This window comes from Pteropus medius, unplaced genomic scaffold, assembly GCF_902729225.1.
Source record: "Pteropus medius unplaced genomic scaffold, Ma_sr-lr_union100, whole genome shotgun sequence".
NCBI lineage: Eukaryota > Metazoa > Chordata > Mammalia > Chiroptera > Pteropodidae > Pteropus > Pteropus medius.
Window position 1 is genome coordinate 4,686,797 of NW_024343733.1, and position 14,362 is coordinate 4,701,158.

The window sequence follows — 14,362 nt, forward strand, 5'->3', positions numbered from 1 at the left end:
TCCCCTAGAAGAGAGAGCATGGCTGATATCCCTTTGACTCCAGAGGGAACTTTTCCAGGCAGCCATGACATTCAGCCCTATCTTTCTGAAGTTTGCACAGCCTATGCTCCATGCAGAAAATCCAGCTGACATTTCCTTCTGCCTGGTCACTGCTATTCGAAGCTGGTGTGAAGGAGCCCGGGGACCACAGACAGCAGCTGGTGGCATTTCTTTTCCCCCAAAGGGCGACATTTAGGAGTCAACTGAGCTGCCCTGTGCCTGGTGAGTGGCTTGTGCAGCTGGAGCTGGAGCTGGCACAAGAGAGGCAAACTGGGAAGAGCTTGTTATCAGCAGGAGCTTCCAGCATCACAGATCCAGGCTGAAAATGTCCGTGGCATGTCAGCTCAGCAAGGAAGTGCCGTGCAGTCAAGGGGCAGAGGCCCAGTTCAAACCCCAGCTCTGACCTTTGACCATGTGATCACGGGCAAATCACTTTGTCTCTCAGAGCCTCAGTTTTCCCACATGAAGCCGTGGTTCAAAGAATCGGTTATAGATGCTGCCTGGATTCAAATCCCAGCCTCACCACTTAATAGGCGACTTTTGGCCTTAGACTTAACCAATCTCAGCTGCATCTTTAAAACTGAGATCCAAATCCAGGCTAATCTTCCATCTCAAAGTTCTGAACTTAATCATATCCACAAAACCCCTTTTGCTATGTCAGGTAACATGTTCATAGATTCTGGGAATTAGGACGTGGACATCTTTGGGAGGTCATTATTCTGCCTGTAATAATACTGTATGATTCCATTTAAATAAAGTTTAAAACCAGCTAAACTAATTAGAATAGCAGCTAACCTTGGGACATCTGATCTGAGTGCTGGTTCCACAGCTCTGATCACTTCGTGAAAATTCATTGACTTGTGCACATATGATATGTGCACTTTTATGAATATATGTTGCATATCAAGAAAACAATTTACTTAAAAAACTGGAATCTGAATGGTACCAGTTTCATCAGCAGGTCGTAGATGTTAAATGTGGCATGACATGTTAGATGCGTATTCTTATGACAAGGCACGGAGGGCAATACCAACTGCACAGGTCGCTCTTTCAGCAAACGTTTCTTGGTGTGCGGAAAAATAGTCCATGCACAAAACATTAAGTAGAATGCATTTCATAATTCAGAGCTTTACATGAATTCAGTCATTCAAGTAACTTTAAGGGCAAAGAAGAAATTCTCCGTTCATTAAAATTGTTTTATTTGTATGTGTTCATATGGGAACAAGACAAAAATGGTGAGACGCAGCTGAATGAACATGTGGTTTAAAAAATGTTATATAATAAAAGAAAAGGAAACAGAAAAAATAGGTTAATGTATGTGACGGAGAAAAAGTGCAGGCACTCCGAGTATTTAAAGAAAATTTATAGATGTTAATGGTCATGCCGTTAAGATTTGGGGCCAGGTATCACGTGCTTATTAAGTGATGAGAACTTTACAAAACAACCTTCTTTGTCAGTTTTAATCTTCAGAACCACCTTATAAGGGAGATATTTTATTATGCCAGTTTTACAGCTGAGGAATTGGAGCTTTAGAGAATGGAAGGGGCTTATCCAAGATATTTCAGCTGAAAATTGGCAGTGCTGGTATTGGAACCTAAGTCTGGCTGACTCCAAAACCCCATGTGCTTCCCCGCCCTCCCGGTCTGGTCCCCTGAACTCCAGGTCTCCCCGCCGCCCACTGGCCTTTGTAAAGCAGAACCATGGTAAATGGAGTCGAGGGTGAGCTAGAGCCTAACTCCCTGCCTCCCCAGCCCCGGCAGAGGTCCCACCAGCCGCTCTGATTTATCAAGGCTCCAGGCGTCCATGCCTGTCTGGAACGTGAATTCTGTGTCTTGCGAGAGTCTTTTGTGAAGAGCATCCGTGTCCCCATCTGGGCTCAGCTGGCTGCTCTCCGTCCATGAAAAATCTGATGTTTGACTTTCTGTTTGTACTTGACAAACAGGACAGACTCAGGTGCTAGATTTTATTTAAGCCAATGTGAATGCTGGGAGGCCGGCAGTGGGTTTCTGAGGGGTGGGGGGTGGGGTGCCCAGGGGCCTGTCAGGAAGCCACCTCTTCTTCCTCTACAGCTGTTGGAAAGGAGATGAAAACATGTGTCTGTGACAATCATGGAAGATCACAGATAGAATTTATTCCTTTCCCAAGTGCCAGGTACTGTGGTCCAGAGTGTAGCCTGAGCGTCAGGAATTTAAAGAGCTCCCTAGGGAATTCTAATGGGCAGGCAGGGTAGGACACCACAGCTGTGAGAGGGAAGGAGGCCAGACAGAGGTGGGTGGTGCCACGGAGTAGTGTCTGTGAAAGGGGCGGGTTCTAAATGACCCATTTCACCCCTTCTCTTCCTCTTTCCCCTCCCTGTCCTTTGCCATCGCCGCCAGGGCCAGGGCATCATCCTCGTGGCGGCTCTGCCATTTCTTCAGGACTTGTACCGCTGCACAGACTGTGGGGGGCTTTGAATAGATCGCCTCATCTTAGCCTCCTAACATCTCGTGTCAGCAGCTGGCATCACCCCCACACAGGCTGTGATATATGACTGAGTCGCAGAGAGGCTCGGTGACATGTCCCAGGTCACACAGCCGGCAAAGAAGAATTCGAACTCTGTTGTTTATTTCCTTCTTTTCCTCTTTCTTTTCTTTCTTTACATTTTCTTTCTTATTTCCTTCGATTTTTCTTTCTCTGTTCCTTCTCATTTTCTTTCAAGTCTCCCTCCTTGCCATCTTCCTTCTTTCTCACGTTAACCTGAGCTGTGAAAGTTCAGTGAGAAGTACGAGGATGTCTGAGATAAAGCCCGTGTCCTCAACATGTTTTTAATCCTGATGTGCAAACGGTGTCTTCATTCATTTATTCAACAGTTGTTTTATTCAGCAACCTCTAAGTGCCAGACACTGTCCTACATGCCAGTAGGGCTGCAGGAATTAACAAAAATCTCTGCCCTCGTGGCCCTGACTTTCCAGTGGAGCGTACCCACGGGAAGTACTGTTGTCTTGGTCTTCTCAGGCTGCTGTGACCAAATACCATAGACCATGTGGCTTAAACAGCAGACTTTTATTTTCTCACAATTCCGGAGGCTAGAAGTCTGAGATTAGGGTGCCAGCATGGTCAGTTCTAATTAGGTGTCTCTTCCTGGCTTGTAGATGGGCACTTTCTCACTGTGTACTCACGTGGTATGGGGGGCAGGAGAAGGTGGGGAGAAGGTGGGAGAATAGGGGAATGGGAGGGGTGGGGGAGAGAAAACAAGCACTCCCGATGTCTCTTCTTATAAAGACACTAATCACATCACGGGGGCCCCACCCGCATGACCTCCTCTAAACCCAGTTACTCCCAGAGCCCCCACCTCCAAATACCATCCCATGGCGGGTTAGGATGTCAACATATGAATTTTGGAAGGGCACAGTTCACTATATTACAAGATCTGCCACAGGGCATTACAGCAATGAGGACCAGACAAGGGGCATAAAGAGTGAGCTCCAAGGTACCCAGAAGAAGAAAATCTGGGGACACAAGGGCATCTTTTCCTGCTCTCGACATCAGAAACTGGGGTCATGGCTACCACTGTGTACAGACTCTTAGGCAGCCTACTTCCTTCTTCCTGGGGAGGGTTCTTATGGCTGTCAGAGTCAAGGTTTCTCGTGCTTGGAGATCTAGGCTTACATGGACACTTTTTGGCAGCCCGAAGAATTTTTATGGACGATCCTGGACTTACTGGACTATTCAAACACTTTTTAACAGACACGAAAGCTGAAGTGTACCAAAAAGCATGCACAGGCACTGTGTGTTTGTTCGTCTTCACGTGGGAGTATGTAGACACGTGGATACACGATTGGCATGTGGATGAACGTACGAGTGGTTGTGGGGACGTCGTGCATGTGCTTTTGTGTGGAACTGTCTTAGGTGTGTGTGTGCTCATGTATGTGCATGCACATACATGTAAGCCTATATGTGGATCTGTATGTGAAAGTATGCGTGGGCACATGTGTATGTGCAGATCACGAAAGGGCGTCTGTGTTCGTGTCTGTCGAGGGTGTCTGTGGATAAGTTTAAGAGATGAAACACGAAAGCCTGTAGGTCCGTGGGAACAAAATCATGGGGATATGAGAAAATATCTCAAGTGTCTGCACATGTGAATTAGTCAGCTACCGCCACAGTAGTGCTGTGTGTCGGGGGACATTTAGAATATGGGTCGTCTGTGAGAGACTGTGCATGTGTGTGAACATGTAGGTATATGTATGTCTGTGTGTGTGCCTAGGTGTATCTGCATGGCGATGAAGGTGTCTCTGGGTGCACATGTGTGGGGTGGGTGGGGGATATGTATTGGCGTGTGCGTAGGTGTCAGGGTGCATCCGGATGTATATGCATGGAGGTGTCTCTGTGCGTATGGGTGTGCGGCGGTGTGTATGTGGGGCGTATGTGTTGGTCGTGTGTGGTGGGAGGGTGGCTGTGTGTATGTGTGAGCCCCCGCATGCTGCTTAGGATTGTGTATACGTACGCTGGCTGTGGGGGGCGGTTGGTGAAAGCAGAACAGGTGAGTGGGAGATGGCACGTGCTCCCCTTCCCCTGGCAGTCTCAAAACCACTCCCATCTCACAGCGTGAGTTCTTTGTAGCTAAGATTAATTTTCTTATTTAGCATTTATGTGGCTCTCTGGATCTGCAAAGTGCTTTCCAATCAGTTTTATTAGTTGCGCTTGTGCGTTATATATAGCAGCAACCTCAGCTGCACCCAGAGACTCTCTCCAGAGATGTTAGCTGAACAAGGCAAACTTTACCGCTTTCTCAAGCTTTGCCCATTTCCTGGGACAACGTCTGGTCTTTTGTGTGTGGACCAGTGTTAAAGTGGGTTGGTGGTGGTGGTGATGTTGGAGGCGGGGGTGCTTATGTGGACCTGCCAGCCAAAGCTTCCCCTTCTCCATGAGAAATCACTAGATTACTTGCCTGGCTCAGCCCATACCTGACTGGGCTAGTAGACGAGGGGCCATTTGCAAGACTGGCTTAAAACCCCTTCCATTTCTTGTCTTAATGAACTTGTTCTGTGTAATCGACCTTACGATATGGCTACTAACCTGTCCCCACCCCCAACCCCTCCAGGTTGACCATGAGACAAAGACTTAGGTGCAAATAATTTGTGAGGGAGGCGATCTCAGGAAACATGAGTGAGGGAATGGAGAAGTGAGGTAGGGAAGAGAGAAAAACCAAGAAAAGGTGTTTGATTGAGAAGATTACAACTGGAGCTTCTTTCCACTCAGGAACTATGCCTCCGAACCATCCTTTGAGAGAACTGAGGAAGTGGGGTATCTCTTTATCCATCCCCACACTGGATTGGCTCAGATTTGCCCCCTCCAGCCCCTGGGTGTTATCTCACCCACATATCTGGGTTAAGCCTACTTGAGGCCAAGCAAACTCTCCTGTAGCTGGAGGAAATCTGCAGACTGAGAGGAGAGACAAACCCAGGTACTCAAGATGGGAAGCTTGTGCATGGGGACATTGTTGGCCGCCCGGACAGTTAATTTCAGGCAGGCCCAGGGCATATGGAGTAGGGATCAATAGCATCTGCGACACACCCCAGACTCTAGTAAAACCTTTGTTTCAAGTTCACTGGACCTTCAAAATTCTAAATTCCATTAACAAGTTCTTGGTTCATTGTTTATATCCTCTGCCGCAGCTGGCTGTCCTGTGACTCTGCACTTTTCTGGTTTCTCTGTCTCTCCATTTGCTCCTTCTCTCTTTCTCTCTTTCTCCTTCCTACAACTGTGGGTATTCCCCCAATACCTTTGTTTTTTCCCTTGCCCGTACACAAGCTCACCAATACTCTATGAAGCGCCATATCAGAAGCTGTACCCCAATCTCTCGCTCCAAGTCCTGGCCCTGTGTTTACAAATGTCCCATTGAAATATTCATTTCAATGAATCACTTCAGCAACTCAAAGTCAGCTTTTCTAATCTCACTCATCAGCTTTGACTTCCTGCTCAAATCAGCTGCTTCCTCGCTTCTCAAGTTTGGCTCTAGGGCCAGCTGCACTGGCGTCATCTCAGAACTCAGAACTTGTGGATGCAGAATCTCGAGTCCTGCCTCAGACCAACTGCATCGGGATGTGCATTTTTAACAAGTCCCAGGAGGCTCGCGTGCACATGAATATTTGATAAGCATTGGTCTACACCGTTGATCCCCTGGATTTCCGTTAGTGATACTAGCATTTTACCAATTATCCAGTCTTCAAACTTTGCAATTATTTGAATCCTAGGAGTAAGTATCCATTAGCATTCTCTAAATCAGGATTTCTATGGGACTAAGGTCTCAAACAAGTAATAATAATAATAATAATTCATGGTTCAGTTGAATAAGTCTGTGACAATACCGTCACACATATCATTTCACTTCAATACGTATTTATGGACCTCTTGCTTAGTGACTGGCTGCATGATGCAACAGTGAACTAGACTCAGTCCGAACCCTCAAGGAGTTGTAAGCTGCGATGATGCAACAGTGAACTAGACTCAGTCCGAACCCTCAAGGAGTTCACAGTTCAGAGGAAGGAGACACAAATAGGCACCGAGTGATAAAGAATACCTTAGACACCAGAAGAAGGGTCGAGACACAGCCCCAGGGGTCAGAAAAGGCTTCCTGAAAAGCCACATCCAGCCAGAAAGGACCTGACGGATGATGCCAGCCAGTAAGGTCAGGAGACAGGGCCTCACAGGAGACTGGCTGATGCACACACTGGCAGGACGGGAGAGTAGGATGCATTTGGGGACGCTGCCTATTCCCAAATTTGAGGCTTGGGGGAAATCACTACACCTCTCCTGCCTCATTTGTCCCAATTCTAAAACAGGAATAACAGACACTACCTCCTCAGGGTCATTGTGAAAATTAAATACAAATGAGTATGTTTCAGAACTATTACCTACTTCACCCACATAAATATTGATTGAATATAAGTTGTCCACAACCAGAGCTTAGACCTTAATTACAGAAAAAATAACTACAGTGTAGTGGGTTAAATGGTGGCCCCACTAAAGACATGTCCACGTCAAATCCTTAGAACCAGTGAGTATGACTTTATTTGGAAAGGGAGTCTTTGCAGGTGTAATTAAGGACCTCGAGATGAGATCATCCTGGGCTTTCTGGGTGGGCCTCAAATCCAACCACAAGTATCCTCATAAGAAGAGAAGACACAGAACAGAGGAGAAGGCCGTGTGAGGGTGGAGGCTGACATGGGAGTGAGAGCTACACGCATAGGAACATTTCCTGGAGCTCTGGAGTGTGGCCCTGCTGACACCTTGATTTTGAATTTCTGGCCTCCAGAACTGGGAGAGAATAAAGTTCTGTGGTTTTAGCCCCAAAGTTTGTGACAATTCGTTATAGCAGTCAGAGGAAACTAATACACATGGTTACCAGTGCTGGCGCCTTCTCTACCTGCCAGCATTGATTCCTCCTCAATGATCCTTTGAAATGATGCTATTATTGTCCTCTTATGTATAAGGAGTACTAAGTCTCACTAAAGTAAAGCAACTCTTGATAATTTATTCATCCAGTAAATACTGACAGACCTCTTTAACTGACCAGGCACTGTACTGGGCATTGGGAGTGCGAGTAATGAGCAAAGTAAATGCCTTCGCTAAGGTAACAGGACTTATAAATCCAGAGGAGGAATAACCATTCATACTAGGTTGAATAGTGTCCCCCCCCAAAATTTATGTTCACCCAGATCCTTCAAATATGACTTTATTTAGAAATAGATTTCTTTGCAGATATAATCAAATTATGATGCAGGCATCCTGGGTTAGGGTGGGCCCTAATCCAATGACTGCTATCCTTATGTGCAGAGAGACAGAGAGAATGACGTGTGACAACAGAGGCAGACATTGGAGTGATGCATCTACAAGCCAAGGAAAGCCACGGATAGCTGGCAGCTACCAGAAGCAAGGAAGAAAGAGGCAAGGCAGAATCTTTCCCTAGAACCTTCAGAAATAGAATGGCCCTTTTGACTCCCTGATCTCATACTCTTGGCCTTTAGAACTGTAAGACAACAGCTGCGATGTATTAAACCATCTAGTTTGTGGTAATTTGTCATAGCAGTCCTAGGAAGCTAATATGCTACTCGAGAAAATATATATATTATTGCACACGTGGAAGCACAACCTAGGGAGCTGTGGTAGCCAGGGAAGGGAGTGGAGGAGCAGGCAAGGGGTACTGGAGCTGGGTTCTGAAGGTGTGGTAGGAATTAGGTTTGCAAAGGAGGAGGAAGATCTGGGCTACAGAAAACAAAATATGCCAAGATTTAGTGACTTGAGGATAACCTACCCACTGGAGGATGGACAGGTCAGTGGGGAGCCAGGGCCACTCCCTTCCCCGCCCTCCTGGCCTGTGGGTTCTCTTCTAGGGGCTGTTGGGTCAGTGTGTCTGTTGGTCCATCTACTGGACTTTTCCCCCTTCTCGTTGCCCTTGTGTAGGATGCCTGAGCCCTTGTCCTTGAGCACTGCCTGGGGTTGAAGGGAGGAGGCACAAAGGCGCTTTGTGATGCAGTGCCCAGCATCTTCTGGGCGGGGGCGCTGGCTCCGCTGTGCATGGGCCTAGGACAAAGGCATCGCCTGCGAGTACCTGTAATTGGAGCGTCCACGTGCAATGCAAGGGACAAAAGGGAAATGAATGACCATGTTGTCTGGCTGCTCGTTGCTATGGTTTCTGTGGGGCTGGTGGGGAGCATGGTTACCAGGCAACGAGAGAGGGTCCAAGACAAAGGGAGCTGGTGTGAGGGAGAGGTTTGGGGCAGGTGTGAGTGTATGCGGGGTGAGGTGGGGAGGAGACACAGAGAGGACACACAGAGAGGACAAGGGAGAGAGCCTGGCAGACACAGCGGACAGGACAGAGAAAGACAGAAGGAGAGACAGAGGCAGAGACAGACAGAGAGAGAGAAGGTGGGGCAGAAAAGGAAAAGGCAGAGAGAGACACAGCACACAGAAAAAGGCTTAGAGAAGCAGAGATAGTAAAACCAAGAAAGACAACAGAGACACGTAGAGACAGATATAGGGAAATGGGGAGAAACAGGGAGATATTCATTCATCCGTGAGTACCTGCGGTGTGCCAGGCCCTGTGCCCTCTGGAGATAGGGCTGTTAGCAAGACAGACACCATCTAGCAAGACAGACATCATTGCTACCCTTGGAGCTCCCAGATCTAGAGAGAGAAACTGATGCTTTGAGGGAGCCACAAGGAATGCTCTTTTTCTCCTTCAAGTGACTGGGGCTTACTTTCCAGGCTGGTGTCTCTTGGAAGCTGATGACCTCTGGGTAGGGCCTTTCCACCCTTCCTCCTGTCTCCAGGAAGTATCCACAGGCAGCTCCACTCCTAGGAGGCTATTTATATATACAAAGTGACCGTGACTGAACAGCACTGGGTCTCTCCCTAGTAGCTCTGTCGTTGGCCACCTACCATGATTCTTGAATCTCCCACCATTGGACTTCATTTAATAATCATATGGCTATAAAATTCTTTTTATATTACTCATTTAATCCTGCATGGTAGGTATCATCACTACTTCTACGTCTTTAGAGGAGTAGAAACTGAGGTCTTGAGGGATGAAGTACTTAGCCTGAGGTCACACTGTCACTTAGTGGCAAAGCTACAGTCTGCTGATCCCCAGCCCAGCGTTCTTCCTTCTGCTCGCATCCCTGTCTGGGTCAGGCTTGTTTGTTTACAAGGAACAGAAACCTATACAAATGAACATTAGTGAGATGGGAACTTTATGGAAAGGACAGTGAAGGGAATCTTGAGACGCAAGGACAGGACTCACAGCTGATTCTCACAATAGTTTCTTTTGGGGCATTGACCAGAGAGCAGAAGCCAAGACCATTCTTTTTCTTTACCTCTTTCCGAGACCACCTAGCAGCTCTTCTCTGCTGTTCTCTGCACAGTGGCTCAGCTTGCAGGATTAAAAAAATGCCAAAAATGACCTTTGAGGAAATCCTCTTTCTTTTTCAATTCAGATCCTCAAGAAAGAACCTGATTGGCTCACTTAAACGAAGTGTGTGGTCACGATCTAATCAATTGTAGATTGATTAAAGGGGAGAGGCTCCTAGCACGTAATATGATCGGCTACTTGTGGCCAACTCTTCAGCAAAGGCTGTCAGAATGTGGGGTGTGGACAGGATGGCACTCTGAGTTATCCACATAAACACACAAACTTCCACCATGAGGGTACCAAGGTTAACCTCGTCTGCCTCCCAAGGCTGCTGTAAGAAGCTCATACTTACTGAATGAGCTTGCAAACTGTCAAGTGCCATAAAAAGGCCAGTTGTTATTTAGGTTTAAGGAGGGGTATCTTTAAGACAAAACACCCACCTCTCACCTCCTTTTCCAAGGTCACAGCCCTGACCTCATGGGACGGCGTGTAATAAAATTGTTACTGATGAGGGAGTGAATGAGGGTAGGAAGACTCAAGCGGATGGCTGGGCCAAGGTATGTACCATGACGCGGTGAATATGAGGTGGTGAATTCTTTAATTCACTCACTCATTTAATAAGCCCTGTGAGGCAGCAGTGTTCTAGGAAGCAGGTGATGGAGGCACATAGTGAGAACAACATGGTCTCTGTTCTCCAAGGAGGCATGGGGGTGGGTGACAGGCGCAGAACCTGCCATTGACTGAACATCTTGAGATGTGCTATGAGAGAGAGATCATGGGATCGGAAGGGGTGACTTAGCCGGAAGCACCAGGCAGACTAAGTGCAATGAGTCCAGAAAGGCGTTTGAAGGATGAGTAGGATTTGGAGAGGCAGAGAAGGGCAGGGTTAGAATGAGTGGTGGGCAGAGTGATTCTGGAAGAGTCGCAGAAGCGTGCGTGAACACGAAGGTGGAGACTTCTCCGTGGAGGCACAGGGAGAGCGTGTGTGGGGGTGGGAACAGTGGCAATCAAGGCTGGAGATCGTTAAGGAACTAAAATATTCAGACTCTATCCTAAGGACCCTGGGAGCCACTGAAGGGTTTAACAGGGGTGCCGCTTCAGATCTGTCTTCTAGAAAGATCACTCTGGCCGTAATGTAGCTTGAACGGGGGAGACAGAAGCAGGGACGTCCCAGGGGAGGGCGTTTCAGATGAGGGTGGGTAGATGCTGGGTATTGCCTCTCAGATTTTCATATTCTAACATCCCTCCCAGGGAACTTGGCTAAAAAGATTACGGGGCCCTGCCCACCAGAGACTGACTTAGTAGGTTTGAGATGAGGCTCATAAGCCTGCCTTTTCCCACAGTACCCTAGGTAGGGACAAAAATGGTTTTCAGACCACTCTTTAAGAAACTTTGGTCTAAGGGGCAGGAAGGTACAGACATCAATCAGGAAGTACCTTAGAAACATCTTGCCAGTTACCGCTTTAAAACCAAAGACCATTTTATGACTCTCATGGATTTTCACAAGAGTGGTTATAATTGGTTGATCATTATCATTTCACACATATATCATGCCACACACTCAACTGCCAGCATCTGTTACCTGTAACCAGGGAATAAGAGACAGCAGGATGAAATTTTAATAGTTCCCCATTCTTACCATTTTTTTTTATCTGCCTTCCCATAGCCCTGCTATGGTGGGGTGGTGGAGGGAAAGTTAAACTTTATTAAATGCTTTCTGCAATTTCGCAATGTCACAGACCTGGTTTGGCGTTCCAGCTCCCCCTTTTACAAGCTGTGTCATGTTGGGTGAGAGACTTCACCTGTCTGAGCCTCAGTTTCTTCATCTGTGACATAGAGGCTAATTAGCTCTTCCTTCATAGCACTGAAATGAGGATTAAATGAAACATAAATTAGTTGTTAATACTATTATGAACTCATGGAATTTTAACATATTCGATGTGCTTAAATTCATTGCATTTTTATTTTTATTGATGCTCAAATTTCCCATCTTTGGTTAGTGAAAGACTGCTAAGGTTGGCTCTTGAGTCCTTTGGAAATGACCGTATCATCTCAGTAGCTTCTTACCCTCTGATAATGCTCTCAGGTTCATTGTGTACATTTTCTGCTCAAGGCCAGGAGTCAGCCATTTCTCCACAGAGCCCCGATTTCATTGGCTGGGAACATGGTACATGAGATCATAATCTGGGTGCTAGAAGTGCTCATTGCTCCTGAGTTAGTTATTGGTCCTAGGCATTTTAAGAGGACAGTTAGGACACAAATTTTTTTTTTTTTTAGGAGAAACTACCTCATGAATTTATACTGATATTTCTAATTCAAACTGAAGATGCATTGTTTCCATTTTGATTTTATACTGGTATTTTTTTAAAACTGAAAAACCTTGACTCCTAATGACAAGAAACTAGTTGCCGATTTGCTTTATTTTATAATACAAACATATCACGTTTCAGAATTACAATAACAAACCAACGAGATGATTACTCAGAACATTTTGTTTAATGGACGTGGTTCCATAGTGTAGTGGTCAGCACGTCTGCTTTACACGCAGAAGGTCCTGGGTCCGCGCCCCAGTGGAGCCACGGTCCATGGTCTACGGCCATGCCACCCTGAACGAGCCCGATGTCTGATCTCGGAAGCTAAGCAGGGTCGGGCCTGGTTAGTACTTGGATGGGTAGACCACCTAGGAAGACCAGATGCTGTAGGCATAAATAATAATAAATAATTAAAAAAAAAATTTTATTTTCAAAAGATCACCAGGTAGCATTTATCCTGTTGCTCACTCTATGCCATGCACTTAATCCCAAAAGAAACCAGGGAGACAGGTGTGCTGTTATTGCCATTTTACTGTCGAGAAAACTGAGGCTCGAGTCACAAAGTAACAAGTCGGTAAGTGGCGGAGGTGATATTCGAATCCCCAAGCCTCTGACTCCACCTCTTCAGTTGCTTCTGGTTTCAGTTTTTCTCTTGCCTCTTGGGATGAGTGATGCGCCTGCTCTCCAGTTGCATGGGCCACCTGGGTGTTCAATATTTCCAAAGGTGACTTGATATTCATTATTTGGAAATGCACAGATGAGAGAGAGAAATGAGAGAAGCAAGCAGTTTACTAGCCCAATGTTATCACGAGAATAGAAAGCTTCTTGAGAAACCTGTCAGCTCATTCTTTCAAAGTGACAGATTATTGCTTTCAGTTTCATTAGCCGATGGGTTCTGTTAAAAGGTGTTGAGTTTTTCTCCTCTGCTGGCAGATCATTTTAGGGAGGGTAAGTAAATGGGAGGGGTCATTGGCAACTTGAGAAAAGACATTATCAGGCACTGGCTCGAACCTACTAGGGAAGCTTTAAAGGGTCACTGACTCTCCCTACGCGCCCCCCAACCCCCTCCCGCCCCCTCCCCACCCCGCCTTGAGTGTTTTCCTCAAATGGAGTAATCTGCCTGTGCAAATAGCAGTCACCTTCAGAAACCTAGTTTCTTTTGAAGCCTTCCTGACCCGTTGCAGCCTGCAATACTGGTCCCATCTGTAAAGTGGTTGTACTGGGTGGCATAGTGTCCCCCAAAATTCATGTCTACCTGGAAACCTCAGAATGTGATCTTAATCGGAAATAGGGTCTTCGCAGATGTAATTGGTTAAATGAGGTCATAAGGGATTAGAGTGGGCCCTAACTCCAATCACTGGTGACCGTATAAGAGACAGAGAGAAGGCCAAAGGAAGGCAAAGCAGAGATTGGAGCAATGCTGCCTCAAGGAAGGCCTGGAGCCACCGAAAGCTGGAAGAGGCAAGGAGGATTCCTCCCTCCTGACTTTGAGGAAGCAAGGCCCTGCTGGCACCTTGATTTCAGACTTCTAGCCTCCAGAACCTTGAGAGAATAAATTTCTGTTGTTTTAAGTGACCACTTTGTGGTGGTAATTAGTTACGGCCATCCTGGGGGACTAATACAGCTCCTCACCCAGCACTGAAGGAGGAAGGCAAAGGCTGGGGAGTCTCAGGAGACTGTTGAAGGATGACTAAGGTCATCACAGTGAAAGCGGAGGAGAGGGAAAGGGTATTCTGGGCAGAGGGACAGCCCCAGCATAGTCTGGGAGAGAAGGAACAGGGTGGAGGGGGGCGAGGAAGGCAGGGAGCTGGGAGCTGCATTCTGGGGCAGCATTTCTAGAATGATGCAAGGATAACTGTGACTCAAGGCCAGGAAGCTGGACAGGGACCAGGTTACTCAGGGTCTTGTAGGCCACTCAGGGAACTTCAAGGTTTTGTGTGGGCATCAGGGAATTGCTGGAGGCATAAGCAGGGCAGAGATGCAGCAGTAATAAACCATCAGCCTGGAAAGGCCTGGGGGTTCTGGCGGGAGCTTCCTGCAGAATCAACTTCCTTTCACATTGGAATTTAGTTCAGCAACCGCAGGAGAGGTGACATTTTCTCCCTGGGTGGGCCCTGCCTCT

General features: G+C 46.9%; 1 long non-coding RNA gene and 1 pseudogene across 1 annotated transcript in view; both read left to right on the top strand.

The window, feature by feature from the left end:
* LOC120606771 (uncharacterized) overlaps nucleotides 1-14,362 on the top strand; it is a 244,315-nt gene that overhangs the window by 196,612 nt on the left and 33,341 nt on the right. The gene's annotated exons all lie outside the window — the stretch shown is intronic.
* LOC120606938 (uncharacterized) lies at nucleotides 12,517-12,633 on the top strand (annotated as a pseudogene).